This window comes from Pinus tabuliformis, chromosome 4_2, assembly GCF_031772625.1.
Source record: "Pinus tabuliformis cultivar Carrire ecotype Pingquan chromosome 4_2, CPIR1, whole genome shotgun sequence".
Taxonomy (NCBI): domain Eukaryota; kingdom Viridiplantae; phylum Streptophyta; class Pinopsida; order Pinales; family Pinaceae; genus Pinus; species Pinus tabuliformis.
This window is the reverse complement of record NC_142304.1, coordinates 530,348,228-530,362,831: the sequence shown is the minus strand read 5'-3', so window position 1 is coordinate 530,362,831 and position 14,604 is coordinate 530,348,228. Positions and strand designations below refer to the sequence as shown.

Here is a 14,604-nt window from a genome sequence, read left to right as displayed (position 1 = left end):
TATGTTTCTTGCTTAGATGTAAGTAGGAAAAAAAAAACCCAACTCTCTTTGAGCAGAGGTGAGCATGATACTATTCTATGTATTATGCAATGGTTGTTTAAAAAAAACACAATTGCAATAAAATCTTTAGGTGCCAATATATGCCTAGTCAAGGTTTGAACATGTGAAATTTCTAGGTGCCCATATATACCATTTCCATGGAAAAAGGTAATTAAATTATGTGGTTGAACTTTATAGAAGGAGCGGATTAACAAAACACCAAATCACTAGCCATTCTACACTAGAAGAGTTGTTTTAAAAGGACACTGGAATGAGATTTAATCCAATTATCTATGCAAGCATTACAAACCAATTTTTATCTAGTCTCTCTAGGTGCTAAAACATTTTGAATAACTACATCAAAGCTAAGCCAGAATTGAACCTTGCCTAACTATGAAGAACTTGTTGCTTCCCACCATAGAATCCAACCCCTTTAAACATTAAATTGAAAAAGATATAATGTAATTTATTAAACTTATACGTGCATGTCATAAGACCATTTCATATAACCTCCATAAATGAAATCACACATAAAATATAAATATAAATCACCACTTCTTATTAAAATAAATATTACAAACATATAATAATATTGAACTAGTAATCAATCACAAGGATTTGGGTGCCATAAACCAAGATCCTTGTCCGGACAAAGAAATACATGAGTAATATGATAGAGAAAATAAAATTAATCTTCGAGGTTACTTGCATCGAAAAGAACTGCTTAAGCATGGAGATATGCTTTAATCCACTTATCTATACACAAGTCACACTCAACAAAACAAGTCCACCTATAAACAATAGATACATGAAAAGTAAATCTTCATGGAAATTGAACTTTCCACTTATCTATACACAAGTAACACCAAAACAAGTCCACATATAAACAATACATACGTCAAAAGTATATCTTTGCTTCCCGTTATGAGATTCCACTAAAAACAAAGATCACATTTATTAAAATAAATAATCATGAATAATCAATAATATTGACGGGATAATCAATCAAAAGGATTGGGTTGCCACAAACGTCCAAGATCCTTAATCTGCTGGAACCAACAAAGATGCGGAAAAATATGAGAAAAATTCATCTGAGTCCAGCGGCCCACTTGCACTGCTTAATAATAAGTGACTACTGGTTCTAGTAATAATTGCTTCTTCATGCGCACGCTACTGGTGCATTAATCCGACTAACTTCGGAGAGATTGTTTTCAAAAGCCTGAATTAGGTTTTCAAAATATTGGCCCGTCGATTTTGTGAGCTTTTCAAGCTTGATACAGAAGTCATCAAAATCGCGCAATGCCTTTTTCCCAGTCGAAGTATCAACGTCAGCTTTAAGGGCGATTTCTATATGGTCTTGCAACGCTTGTTCAATGCAATGATGAAGTCGTTCTAAACTAGTTTCAGCTTCACCTTGCAGGAATTCGAAAAGAATTTGTTTTTTTTGAACAATATTAGCTTCCTCATCATGATCGCTGGATGCTGGGGTTAAATAATAGCCATATGCGTATGTCCATTTAAGCATGTGCCTGCATTCTGCTATCTTCAACCATGCATCTACCACACATTTGAACTTTTTAAAACCAGATCGACTCATTGTCGTGTTGGGAATTTCTAATAATTCCAAACAAAACTGACCAAAACAAAACAATACTCTGTTTTAACACAGCGGAAATAAAAATCGTTTACGGAATACGGTGTTTCAGCAACGCAGTTTCATCAATTGCTGAATGCAATGTTTCAGCAACACTGAAACTGGTGTTTCAACAACACTCTGTTTTGACGTCTCGTAACAAAAAAAATATTTTCTGATAATAAAGTTTCAACAACGCACAACAAAAGGGACTTTGTATTCATTAACGATACTTCCTCTAACAGAGGGATAACAACAAGGCTGCTTTAAAGACAGTTCAAAAACTTAAAAAAACTTCACGCTGTAAAAAAAAATTACATTACTGTGTCTGCACTGCTGTACATTACAGAAAGCAAAATACTCTGTCTCCTCTGAAAATCAACACACTGTTTTTGCACTGCTGTGTCTGCACTTTGCACTAGTGTTCTGCAGTCCTGTGCATCTACAAAACACTCTGTTTCTGCTCAAAATTAACGCTGATGTAACACTCTGTTTCTTTCTTGAAAAATTTTAAACTGATGTGTGTAAATTTTTCATTCTTTCATACGTGCTGCTGCATATTACAAAAAAAACTTCTGCACTGTTGTGCATTACAAAGAAAACTCTCTGTCAATATTTTCTACACCGCTGTGTCTACGTTTTATAGTGCATTACATTTTCTTCTTTTTACAGTGCGGGAAGCGGTCATAACTTATCCATCAACCGCTTTAACTCGCTGATGAAGTCTCTACTATAATCTGCTACTCATGATGAACAAATCTGATCTTTTGTTGTATTTCTTGAGTCGGTGGTGTTGAAACCCATGGCTGATAAATGCTGCGACGGCTCGAGGCTGGTTCTTTTCACTTTCAGCCATTCTTCTCTTTAATGCGGTTATTTAGAAGTAATGGCATAGCGGTGGATCTGATCTTCCTTCTTCGGGAACGCAAAAACAATTAAAGGGTGAAAAGACAGTAATGGTGGTGGCTTTTTTTTTTAAAGTAAAATACCTATTGCTGTTCAACTGGTCACTGCAGTTGAAATTATAATTTCAACACTCCCCTTTAATTTCAACTGCTGGGTTATCAATCATACCCAGACGTTTCCTTAAAAACTCAAAACTTTTCTGGTCCAATGGCTTGGTCAGAATATCCGCAACCTGTTCTTGAGTCCTGCAATGTTGTAAAACGATTTCTCCATTGTTCACCAATTCTCTGATGTAGTGAAACTTTGTGTCTATGTGTTTCGTTCTCTTGTGGAACACAGAATTCTTGGACAACGCAATAGCTGAGCTATTGTCACAAAAAATAACCGTTGCTGTTGCCTGCTCTTGGCATAGACTTCTTAACATTCTCCTCATCCAAACCGCTTGACATGCTGCTGCTGTAGCTGCCACGTACTCTGCTTCTGCTGTAGACAACGCCACAATTGGCTGTTTCTTGGAAGCCCATGAAATGGCTCCTGAACCTATGTGAAAAACGTAACCGGATGTGCTTTTCCGGTCATCTACACTTCCAGCCCAATCACTATCTGTGTATCCAACTAAATCTGAACATTCTGAAACAGTATAAAAAATGCCATACCTTTTTGTACCTTTAACATACCTCAGAATTCTCTTTGCTGCCTGCCAATGTGTTTCTTTTGGCCTCTCCATAAATTTGGAAATTAAACTAACAACATGCATTATGTCCGGCCTAGTTGCAGTTAAATTAAACTAACAACATGCATTATGTCCTTGCTGCTGTCCTCTTTGCTAAGTTTTAATCCCATCACTGTGGGAGTGATTGCTGCCTTGCTGTCCTACATGTTAAATCTGCCCAACACTTCATTTACATATTTTTCCTGCAAAATAAAAATTCCATTTTTATTTTGATCTACTTCTATTCCTAAGAAGTATCTCAGCAAACCCATGTTAGTCATCTCAAATTCTTCTTTCATGACTGATTTAAAATTTTCAATGAGGTAGTCATCATTACTTGTAAAAATCACATCATCAACATATAACACAACAATTAAAATTTTACCGTCCTTTTCTTTGATGTAAATGGTGGGTTCTCCCTCACACTTCTCAAATCTGTTCTCCAATAGATAGGAACCTATCCTACTGTACCATGCTCTTGGCACTTGCTTCAGCCTATAAAGATCTTTCTTCAATCTGCAAACTTTGTGCTCTTGGCCTTTCTTCTCATAGCCTAGAGGTTGCTCAACATAAACCTCTTCCATTAACACTCCATTCAAGAATGCTGACTTCACGTCCATTTGGTAAAATTTCCATTTGTTTTGTGCTGCTATGGACAACACTTCTCTCACGGTTTCCATTCTTGCAACCAGTGCGAAAGTCTCCTCATAATCTGTCCCATACTGCTACTTGTATCCCTTGACAACAAGTCTTGCCTTGTGCCTTTCTATCTTGCCTTCAACATTACTCTTGGTCTTATAGACCCATTTAACTCCAATGACTTCTTTACCTTTTGGTAGCTCAACTAAATCCCATGTCTTGTTTCTTTCTATGGCATTCATCTCCTCATCCATAGCTTCTATCCATTTCTCATCTTTAATTGCATCTTCGAAATGAACAGGGTCATCAACATGACAATACAAAGCAAACAAAGAATTCATTCCTTCATCATAAATGTCACTTAAATTTCTGAATTTCTTACCTCTTTCATTTGGTGTGCAAGTGCTTGAGGACGCACTTGAATTTCCTCCTTGTGGTGTGCTTAGAGAAGCACTCTCATTTCTCCTCAAGGGTGTCTCTTGCTGTCCTTGTGTTGGCGCTGCTGTTTGGGGTGTTTCAGCCATCTCCTCATCATCTTCATCATGAGACAAACAGTTTTTAACATTCACTGTTTTCTCTATGCTTCCATCCCAAGCTTCCTCCTCAATGAACTGAACATCTCTGCTCACAAAAAACTTCTTGGTAGATGGGATATACAACCTGTAAGCTTTGGATTCCTCACTGTATCCAATGAAAATACATTTCTCCCCTTTGCTATCCAATTTCTTCCTTAGCTGATCTGGAATGTGTGCATAAGCCACACAACCAAAAACTTTCATGTGGGTGACTCCTTGCTTTCTCCCACTCCATGCTTCTTTCGGCACTTTGTTCATCACTACTTTTGTAGGACACCTATTCAAAATATATACTGCACAGTGTACAGCTTCAGCCCAATAATCTTTTGGTAAATGCTTTACCTTCAACATGCTCCTCGCCATATCCATGATGGTCCTATTCTTCCTTTCAGCAACTCCATTTTGTTGCGGGGTGTACCTTGCTGTAAATTGCTTATGAATTCCATTTTCTATGCAAAAATGTAAAAATTCTTTGGAGATATACTCACCTCCTCTGTTAGTTCTCAAAACCTTGATACGCAGCCCACTTTGATTTTCTACAAGTGCTTTGAAAATTTGAAAATTTTCAAACACTTCACTTTTGTTCTTCAGGAAATAAACCCAAGTCTTTCTATTGAAGTCATCAATAAATGTTAGAAAATATTGGCTGCCTGCTAATGATGGGGTTTGCATCGGTCCACATAAATCTGAGTGGACAATCTCTAAGGGTGCCTTTGCCCTTATGCTTTTCCCGGTTGGAAAACTTTCTCTGTGTTGTTTCCCCAAGATACAACCTTCACAAAGGCTGTCTGGCTTCTCTATCAATGGTAATCCTCTTACCATTCCTTTTCTACTCAACAAATTAAGACCTCCAAAGTTGAGATGTCCAAATCTCAAATGCCACAACCAATTTTCATCCTTTGGTACGCTTTGGAGAGCCTCTTGTGTCACTGCTGCAATTACTTCTTTATTTTTCAAATCTGCCCTTATTCTGAGAGGGAACATCCTGTTCCTCGTCATCTTCACTTCAGCAATACAACGTTTGCTGGGTGATCTATCCATGATGGTGCATACATCATTCTCAAAGAAAACATTGTAACCCTTTTGAACAAGCTGTCCAATACTCAAGAGGTTACACTTCATTCTGGGAACATAATAGACATCTGCTATGGTTTTCTTTTCACCTTTCTTTGTAAATATTTTAACTTCTCCTTTTCCCATAACAGAAATTTTACTATCAGTCCCAAGTGTGACTTGTGACTGCACACTCTGATCTAAAGCAGAAAATAGGGCTATGTTTCCTGTCATATGGTTGCTGCAACCAGAATCTAGAAACCATATATCTTCACTGTTTGTTTCAGCCATATTACAAACTAACAACACATTATCTTGGCTGATATTTTCTCTAGTGATATTTGCACTAGATCTATTACTCATATCATGCTGCTTTTTCCTACATTCATTTGCATAGTGCCCATATTTTTTACAGTAATAACATTGGACATTGGATTTTTCATACCTTTGTCCTTGAGCATGATATTGTCCACTTTGTTGGCTGCTGCCATGGCCTTGGTTCTGATTTGGATTGCTGCCTCTTCCTTGAACGTTTGCTGAACTGTTTCTTCCACCTCTGTATTGGCTTCTGCCTCTTCCTCTCTTGTTTCCTCTGCCTTGACCTCTTCCTCTTCCAAATGACATCTGGGTCTTGAAGGCTTGCTCTAGAGATGAGTTTTCATTTCTACTCAACCTCTGCTCATGTGTTATTAGTGATGCATGAAGTTCATCAACTGAAAAATTTGAGAGATCCTTTGTCTCTTCTATGGTGGTGACAATCACATCAAACTTTGAGGGTAGGCACCTCAATAGTTTCTCCACAATCCTCCTTTCTTCAAGAGTTTCTCCATGAGACCTTATCTGTGTGACCAGACCAATTGCTTGTGTGAAGAATGAGTCAATATTGTCTGACTCCTTCATGCGCAGGTTCTCAAAATCTTTCCTCAGCAATAGCAGTTTTGCTGTCTTCACTCTCTCCATGCCTTGATAGGCTGTCTTGAGAGTTTGCCATGCTTCTCTAGATGTCTTGGCTTCTGCTATCCTTGGAAACACACTCTCATGCACTGCTTGATATAAAAATACAAGGGCTTTTGAATCCTTCTTCTTATTGCTCTTCAACAGCTCTTTCTCTGCCTGAGTTAATCCATTAAACTCATCTTCATTTGCTGGCTCTTCAAATCCATATTCAACAAGTTCCCATAAATCTTGAGAAGCAAACAGGGCTCTCATGGTTATTGCCCAATAGTCATAGTTTTTCCCATTGAACTGTGGGAGCTGAGTATTAAAGATACCCATGCTAGTGCTGGTGCTGGCCATTCTTGCAATACTTGACTGTGTATTAAAAATCACTTAATTGTCTTCAACAGCTACACAAAAACTAATCTGAAAAATACCTTGACAGCGTTTTCACTCTGCTGGATAATTTGCTGCAGCAAGAAACCTTCCTTCAGCTTCTTTGACGTCTTCAAAGAGCCTGGACAAGCTCTGATACCATGTTGGGAATTTCTGATAATTCCAAACAAAACTGACCAAAACAGAACAATACTCTGTTTTAACACAGCGGAAATAAAAATCGTTTGCGGAATACGGTGTTTCAGCAACGCAGTTTCGTCAATTGCTGAATGCAGTGTTTCAGCAATGGTGTTTCAGCAACGCTGAAACTGGTGTTTCAGCAACACTCTGTTTTGACGTCTCGTAACAAAAAAAATATTTTCTGATAATAAAGTTTCAACAACGCACAACAAAAGGGACTTTGTATTCATTAACGATACTTCCTCTAACAGAGGGATAACTACAAGGCTGCTTTAAAGACAGTTCAAAAACTTAAAAAAAACTTCATGCTGTAAAAAAAAAATTACATTACTGTGTCTGCACTGCTGTACATTACAGAAAGCAAAATACTCTGTCTCCTCTGAAAATCAACACACTGTTTTTGCACTGCTGTGTCTGCACTTTGTACTGGTGTGTCTGCACTCCTGTGCATCTACAAAACACTCTGTTTCTGCTCAAAATTAACGCTGCTATAACACTCTGTTTCTTTCTTGAAAAATTTTACACTACTGTGTGTAAATTTTTCATTCTTTCATACGTGTTGCTGCGTATTACAAAAAAAACTTTTGCACTGCTGTGCATTACAAAGAAAACTCTCTGTCAATATTTTCTACACCGCTGTGTCTGCGCTTTATAGTGCATTACATTTTCTGCTTTTTACAGTGCAGGAAGTGGTCATAACTTATCCATCAACCGCTTTAACTCGCTGATGAAGTCTCTACTACAATCTGCTGCTCATGATGAACAAATTTGATCTTTTGCTGTATTTCTTGAGTCGGTCGTGTTGAAACCCATGGTTGATAAATGCTGCGACGGCTCGAGGCTGGTTCTTTTCACTTTCAGCCATTCTACTCTTTAATCCAGTTGTTTAGAAGTAATGGCATAGCGGTGGATCTGATCTTCCTCCTTCAGGAACACAAAAACAATTAAAGGGTGAAAAGACAGTAATGGCGGTGGCTTTTTTTAAAAGTAGAATAGTTGTTGCTGTTCAACTGTTCACTGCAGTTGAAATTATAATTTCAACATGTCGTCTGTTTACACTCATTCAATCTTTTAATCTCTACCTCTCGCATAGCCTGCAGATCAGATAACGCCTTTTCCTCTGAATTTTCATTTGCCTTCCATCTTTCCATATAAAATACCAACCTATCTGAAGAAGATGTTTTCGCTGCAAACCTTTTCCTAGAATCGACGGAGGCCGAATTCTTGGATTGATTCCCTGCATCAATTCTTCCTGATGTTGTTGCAACCTGATCAGGACCATATTGATTGCAAGAATTATGTTTAAACCAATCACCAAGGCATAACCAACAGAATTGAAATTCACATGGGGACGTACATGTCATGTGCATACACCCTTGATTTTTCTCTATTGGTCGATCACACTTTGGACACGGCTTGGAATTACAAAATATCCAGTACGCATTGAGTGAATCACCATTATTAATTTGATCAATCCATTTTTTGACTGTGTCGTAGCCTATTGGACGATGAGACTCCTCTAAACAATTCCAGCAAAATTTATGTGAACAATTGCAGACAACCTCCTCATGAGTTACATTAGAATTAGCAGAGTCAACCTCCACACAGTACGCACAGTCTGGCGTTGGACACCATTTAACCATAATGTTTTGTTCAAAATATGACCTCACAAAATAGGTTCTATATTTGTTCGTATCTTCCTCAGATAACCCCAGAGAAAAAACCATGTCTTCACTCACAATGGCACGGCATCGTGGACCTCGATGTGGACATCGTAGGTTGAGGCATCCTGCACCATCATGATTTATTGATGTGTGAACAAAAGTTCGCCAACAACCTTGGAAAAATAAATGGTCGCAGTACTTGAGTGACTTCATGTCTCTGATCTTGAAATCATAGAAACATATCGGACAGGTAGTTAACTCCTCCATTTTTTCTTCTTTGGTCTCATGTTTATCATCCAGCTGCAACAATAGGCCCACAACATTTCTCACTTTCTCCTCATCTGCAAACCATTGATCGTTGGAATTAATAGAATTCCAATCGAAGTGAACCAAGAGAATAGCTGCCAAGGCTTCGGAGACAGCCAGCATAGTGGAAATGCTTTTGGTAGCATTGTGCTGACGCTCACCAATGTCGTTCAAACTTAAAACAGTATATTTCATACGTCCTTTATTGTCATCATGATGACTGCGTGCTATTTCCACCATGCTTTCATATCTCAATTCTTCATCTTTGTTTTCACTTTCGTTGCTTTCCCTTTCATCGCTTTCCCTGTCATATATCTCATTATCGAACATTTCATCGTATAAAGCCATATTGGTCGAGTTCAAGTAGATCAGAGTCTGAGACTTCTTTTCTGGGCCTTGCGGAATCCACAGAAACAAAACTCTCTGAACGTGTTCAAGCAAGTTAAAGTTAAACCGCAATGTTGTCAAGAAACTCTGTCTCCCTACCTTTTTGTACTAAATCAATCTTTGCTTAGCTGATATTTATACTCATGTCACTTTTGCGCAGATACCAAAACCATTCATGAGCCGACATTGGTGATTATCTGGTTGATTTTAAATGTAATTTAAAATAATGCTTACAACCCAAAGTAAAGCGGTTTCCCCGCCATCTAATTATCCAAGGAGAAGCATTCTGTTGTCATTATTACTCTTTTTTTTAGGAGAAACATTCTGTTGTCCTTATTAATGAATCACAAACCCTAATACCCGCCAAATATATCTATGAAAGTATAGTGAATTAAAATATTAAATTTTAACCAAATTTTTCTTGATATTCGTTTAAATATGCCAAAAATTTCACCATTTGAAGTATCACAGAAAAAAATGTAATGAAAATGTAAAAGTGATTCATTCAAAGTATAAAAACCCCAGGATTATATGCTCTCATACCAAATGTTATAAGCCAAATACATAAAATTCAATAGTTCACACAATGTACAACAATGTGAGCAGTAATGACAACCCAAATATAGATAATAATAGCAGAAATGCCTCAAAATACCTCAAATAGATTCATACATTGAAATAACATCCATACCATCTATAACGAATACATCATCGCTATATACACCAATCCACACATTACACATGCAATCCCTTCATTATTAGGATGATCCTATTACATATACATTTACATATTCCATAGTAAGGTCGAGGATGCAAAATATGTTCATTTAAGGCCTCAAAATGACTCTTGATGTTTTTGACTTGAAATTTTCAAAACTAGGATTGCTGGAAGAAATAGTCTTGTGGATTGATTCCTCCACTTTTTCCACTTTGAAAGCATCAAGATGGATGAAAAAGAAGATACTCATCCAATCCAGATCATACACCCCCATTTTGGGATGATTTTGGTCCCCAAAAGCATCTACTAAATGAGGTGAGTATATTTTGATGAGAACTTGACTAAACTGAGAGGGCAGGGGTGACTCAGTTTCGTACATTCATGGACATCAAAATTATTTTCTTGTAGCTGATTGTCTGAAAAATTAAATGAGCATATTAAAACATAATTACCAATAGATTTAATATGCGAACATCAAGTAATAAGTTAACCTAAACATCACTTATCTCGATTAAAGGAATAAACTCTTCTATTTTTTTCTTAGCTTGAAACATATCAACATAAGTCTAGTCACACCTCAAGTGTTTTGTTAGGGGAGAAAGATGACAAGTATACCAAGCTTTTGATAATATGGGTTAAACACATTCCCTCGTGTTACTCCGCTGTGAGTGAGCCTATTGAGTAACCCAACAGAGTCACCTCAAGGAGATGCAAGCATCGCTTCGTTGCCAGAAGACCTGTTTAATACCACGATGAAGTTGTTTGCATCACCTCATTGTGGAGGAAGCCTTTCTCTTCTTTAACCTTTATTTTATTTCCTTAAAGGTATGCTTGAAGCATTTTTTGAATATTTGTAGTATGGGTGGAAGAGGCATCATTACTTATTGAGAACAAGAGAGGTTGTTCCTTGTTTAAGCGATTTGAAATATAACTGAAGTTAACATGTGCATTTTGAAGTTTTCTCCTCTCTCTTTTTAATTTCGTATATTCAAGATATCGAAACACCATTAAATACAAGGCTTTGTCGGAATGAAGATCCTAATAAAGATATGGGCTTTGGTATGTCCCTATAATACTAGTGTATTCCCTTATTATTATTGTCATTGTCTGCAACCATGCATCTACCACACATTTGAACTTTGTTAAACCAGATTGACTCATTCTCGTCTGTTTACACTCATTCAATCTTTTAATCTCTACCTCTCGCACAGCAGATAACGCCTTTTCCTCTGACTTTTCATTTGCCTTCCATCTTTCCATATAAAATACCAACCTATCTGATGAAGAAGATGTTTTAGCTGCAAACCTTTTCCTAGAATCGACTGAGGCTGGCTTCCTAGATTGATTCCCTGCATCAATTCTTCCTGATGTTGTTGCGAACTGATCAGGACTATATTGATTGCAAGAATCATGTTTAAACCAATCACCAAGGCATAACCAACAGAATTGAAATTCACACCGGGACGTACATGTCATGTGCATACACCCTTGATTTTTCTCTATTGGTTCGATCACACTTTGGACACGGCTTGGAATTACAAAATATCCAGTACGCATTGAGTGAATCACCATTATTAATTTGATAAATCCATTTTTTGACTGTGTCACAACCTATTGGACGATGAGACTCCTCTAAACAATTCCAGCCGACATTGGTGATTATCGCTTGATTTTGACTGTAATTTAAAATAGTGCTTACAACCCAAAGTAAAGTAGTTTCCCCACCATATATTTCACCGAGGAGAAGCATTCTGTTGTCATTATTACCTTTTTTTTGGAGGAGAAACATTCCGTTGTCATTATTAATGTGAGCATTAATGACAACCCAAATATAGATAATAATAGCAGAAATGCCTCAAAATACCTCAAATAGATTCATACATCTAAATAACATCCATAGCATCCATAATGAATACATCATCACTATATACACCAATCCACACATTACACATGCAATCTCTTCATTATTAGGATGATGCTATTACATATACATTTACATATTCCATAGTAAGGCCGAGAATGCAAAATATGTTCATTTAAGGCCTCAAAATGACCCTTGATGTTTTTGACTTGAAATTTTCCAAACTAGGATTGCTGGAAAAAATGGTCTTTTGCATTGATTCCTCCACTTTTTCTACTTTGAAAGCATAAAGATGGATGAAAAAGAAGATACTCATCGAATCCAGATCATACACCCCCATTTTGGGAGGATTTTGGTCCCCAAAAGCATCTATTGAATGAGGTGAGTATATTTTGATGAAAACTTGACTAAACTGAGAGGGCAGGGGTAACTCAGTTTTGTACATTCATGGACATCAAAATTATTTTCTTGTAGCTGATTGTCTAAAAAATTAAATGAACATATTAAAACATAATTTGCAATAGATTTAATATGCGAACATCAAGTAATAAGTTAACCTAAACATCACTTATCTCGATTAAAGGAATAACCTCTTCTATTTTTTTCTTAGCTTGAAACACATCAATATAAGTCTAGTCACACCTCAAGTGTTTTGTTAGGGGAAAAAGATGACAAGTATACCAAGCTTTTGATAATATGGGTTACACACATTCCCTCATGTTACTCTGCTGTGAGCAAGCGTATTCAGTAACGCAACAGAGTCACCTCAAGGAGATGCAAGCATCGCCAGCAGACTTGTTTAATACCACGATGAAGTTGTTTGCATCACCTTGTTGTGGAGGAAGCCTTTCTCTTCTTCAATCTTTATTTTATTTCCTTAAAGGTATGCTTGAAGCATTTTTTGAATATTTGTAGTATGGGTGGAAGAGGCATCATTACTTATTGAGAACAAGAGAGGTTGTTCCTTGTTTAAGCGATTTGAAATATAACTGAAGTTAACATGTGCATTTTGAAGTTTTCTCCTCTCCCTTTTTTACTTCGTATATTCAAGATATCGAAACGCCATTAAATACAAGGCTTTGTCGGAATGAATATCCTAATAAAGATATGGGCTTTGTTAGGTCCCTATAATACTAGTGTATTCCCTTATTATTATTGTCATTGTAACCCTTATTGTTATTGTTGTGCCCATGTTGTCCCCATATTGTTATTATTGTGCCCCATAGAAGCCCACTATTGTTATTGTTGTGCCCTTACATTATTATTGTTATGTTGGCTCTCATTATATTGTGACCCCTTAGACTCCTATATATAGAAAGGAGGTCTTGTCATTTGTATCATACAAGAATTGTTCTGTTGGAAATATTGAGGGGGGGTGAATCAGTATTCCTTTTCATTTGTTATTTTTACCAGTTAAATCATTTATATTTAGAACACAAAATGAACAATAGGAATAAATGCTTTTATTAATATAATCTTTACAATAAATCTAGTACAATATATATAAGGCTCCAATATGTTTCCAAGCACCAACTTGGTCTTTTGTGAGGCTCCAACCTCTAGGGTACCAACCCTATCTTCTCAAGGCACGACCTTGTGTTTAGGAGCACCAACTCCAAGGACACCAATCCTTCCAATTCTAAGGCACCAACCCCAAGGGCTCCAACCCTACCTTGTCAAGGCACCAACTTTGTTTATTTGAGGCTCCAACCTTCAGGGCACCAACCCTCTGGGCTCCAACCCACTCCTATATTTTGTCTAGATATGTTTGATAGTAATTCTCTGCTCCCAACAACTTCTTCACTGAATTCTATCTATCTACACCTTCACTGCCACATCAATGACAGCCTGTCTTCATATGAAGGAGTCTTCACAACTCTTCATATTGCCCTAACAGAGTTTGCAAAGTTACCTCATGACGATTTCAAATCAGAATGATCTCTAATAATGTTTCCCAGATTTGTTGAAGCTTTCCAACAAGATATTTGCGCTAAGCCTCAATGTATGCACAAAAGTGATTCTCTATTTTCAAACCTATGTTCTTTACTGTTGTGGTAATTTTTTCAAGCGTGACTGCTTCTCACTGTTCTTGCTATCGTGATCTCTTACTTCCCAGAACCAAACTCACAAACGCTTCAATGTCAGTGTTGGCTACTGCTCCCTTCAAACGATGTTAGATGAAACTTTATTTTTCCCCTTCATAGAATTGTTCTTCAGGTTGCGTTATGTACTTGATTGATTTATCACAGGTCCAAGCCTTTCAAAGATTAACCCAATCAACAGAATTGCCTCATCCTTCGGCTTCCTCCTGTCGTGCTGGACCTTCGGCTTCCTTCTGTCCTGCTAGAACTTCGGCTTCCTTTTGTCCTGCTGGACCTACAACTTACTTCTGTCCTTCTGCTTACATCTCTCTCACTCGATGTTCAGCTTCCTTTGTACCTTCATCATCTGTCAGACCTTTGGCTTCTCAACCTTTCCACTTCTTCTTTCATTCGCCTGACCTTTCGGATTCCTCTGTTCCTTCAAGTTCACGAGTTGTGAACTGTTACCTCTTCTTCGTGATAGATGCCCGAGATACGTTACCCATATGGAGGTCCCA

The 14,604-nt window shown here is 37.4% G+C and overlaps 1 pseudogene; it reads right to left on the bottom strand.

Moving 5' to 3' along the window:
• Positions 1-1,198: 1,198 nt before the first annotated feature.
• On the bottom strand, positions 1,199-9,387 carry LOC149170358 (putative E3 ubiquitin-protein ligase ARI8 pseudogene; annotated as a pseudogene).
• Positions 9,388-14,604: the final 5,217 nt, after the last annotated feature.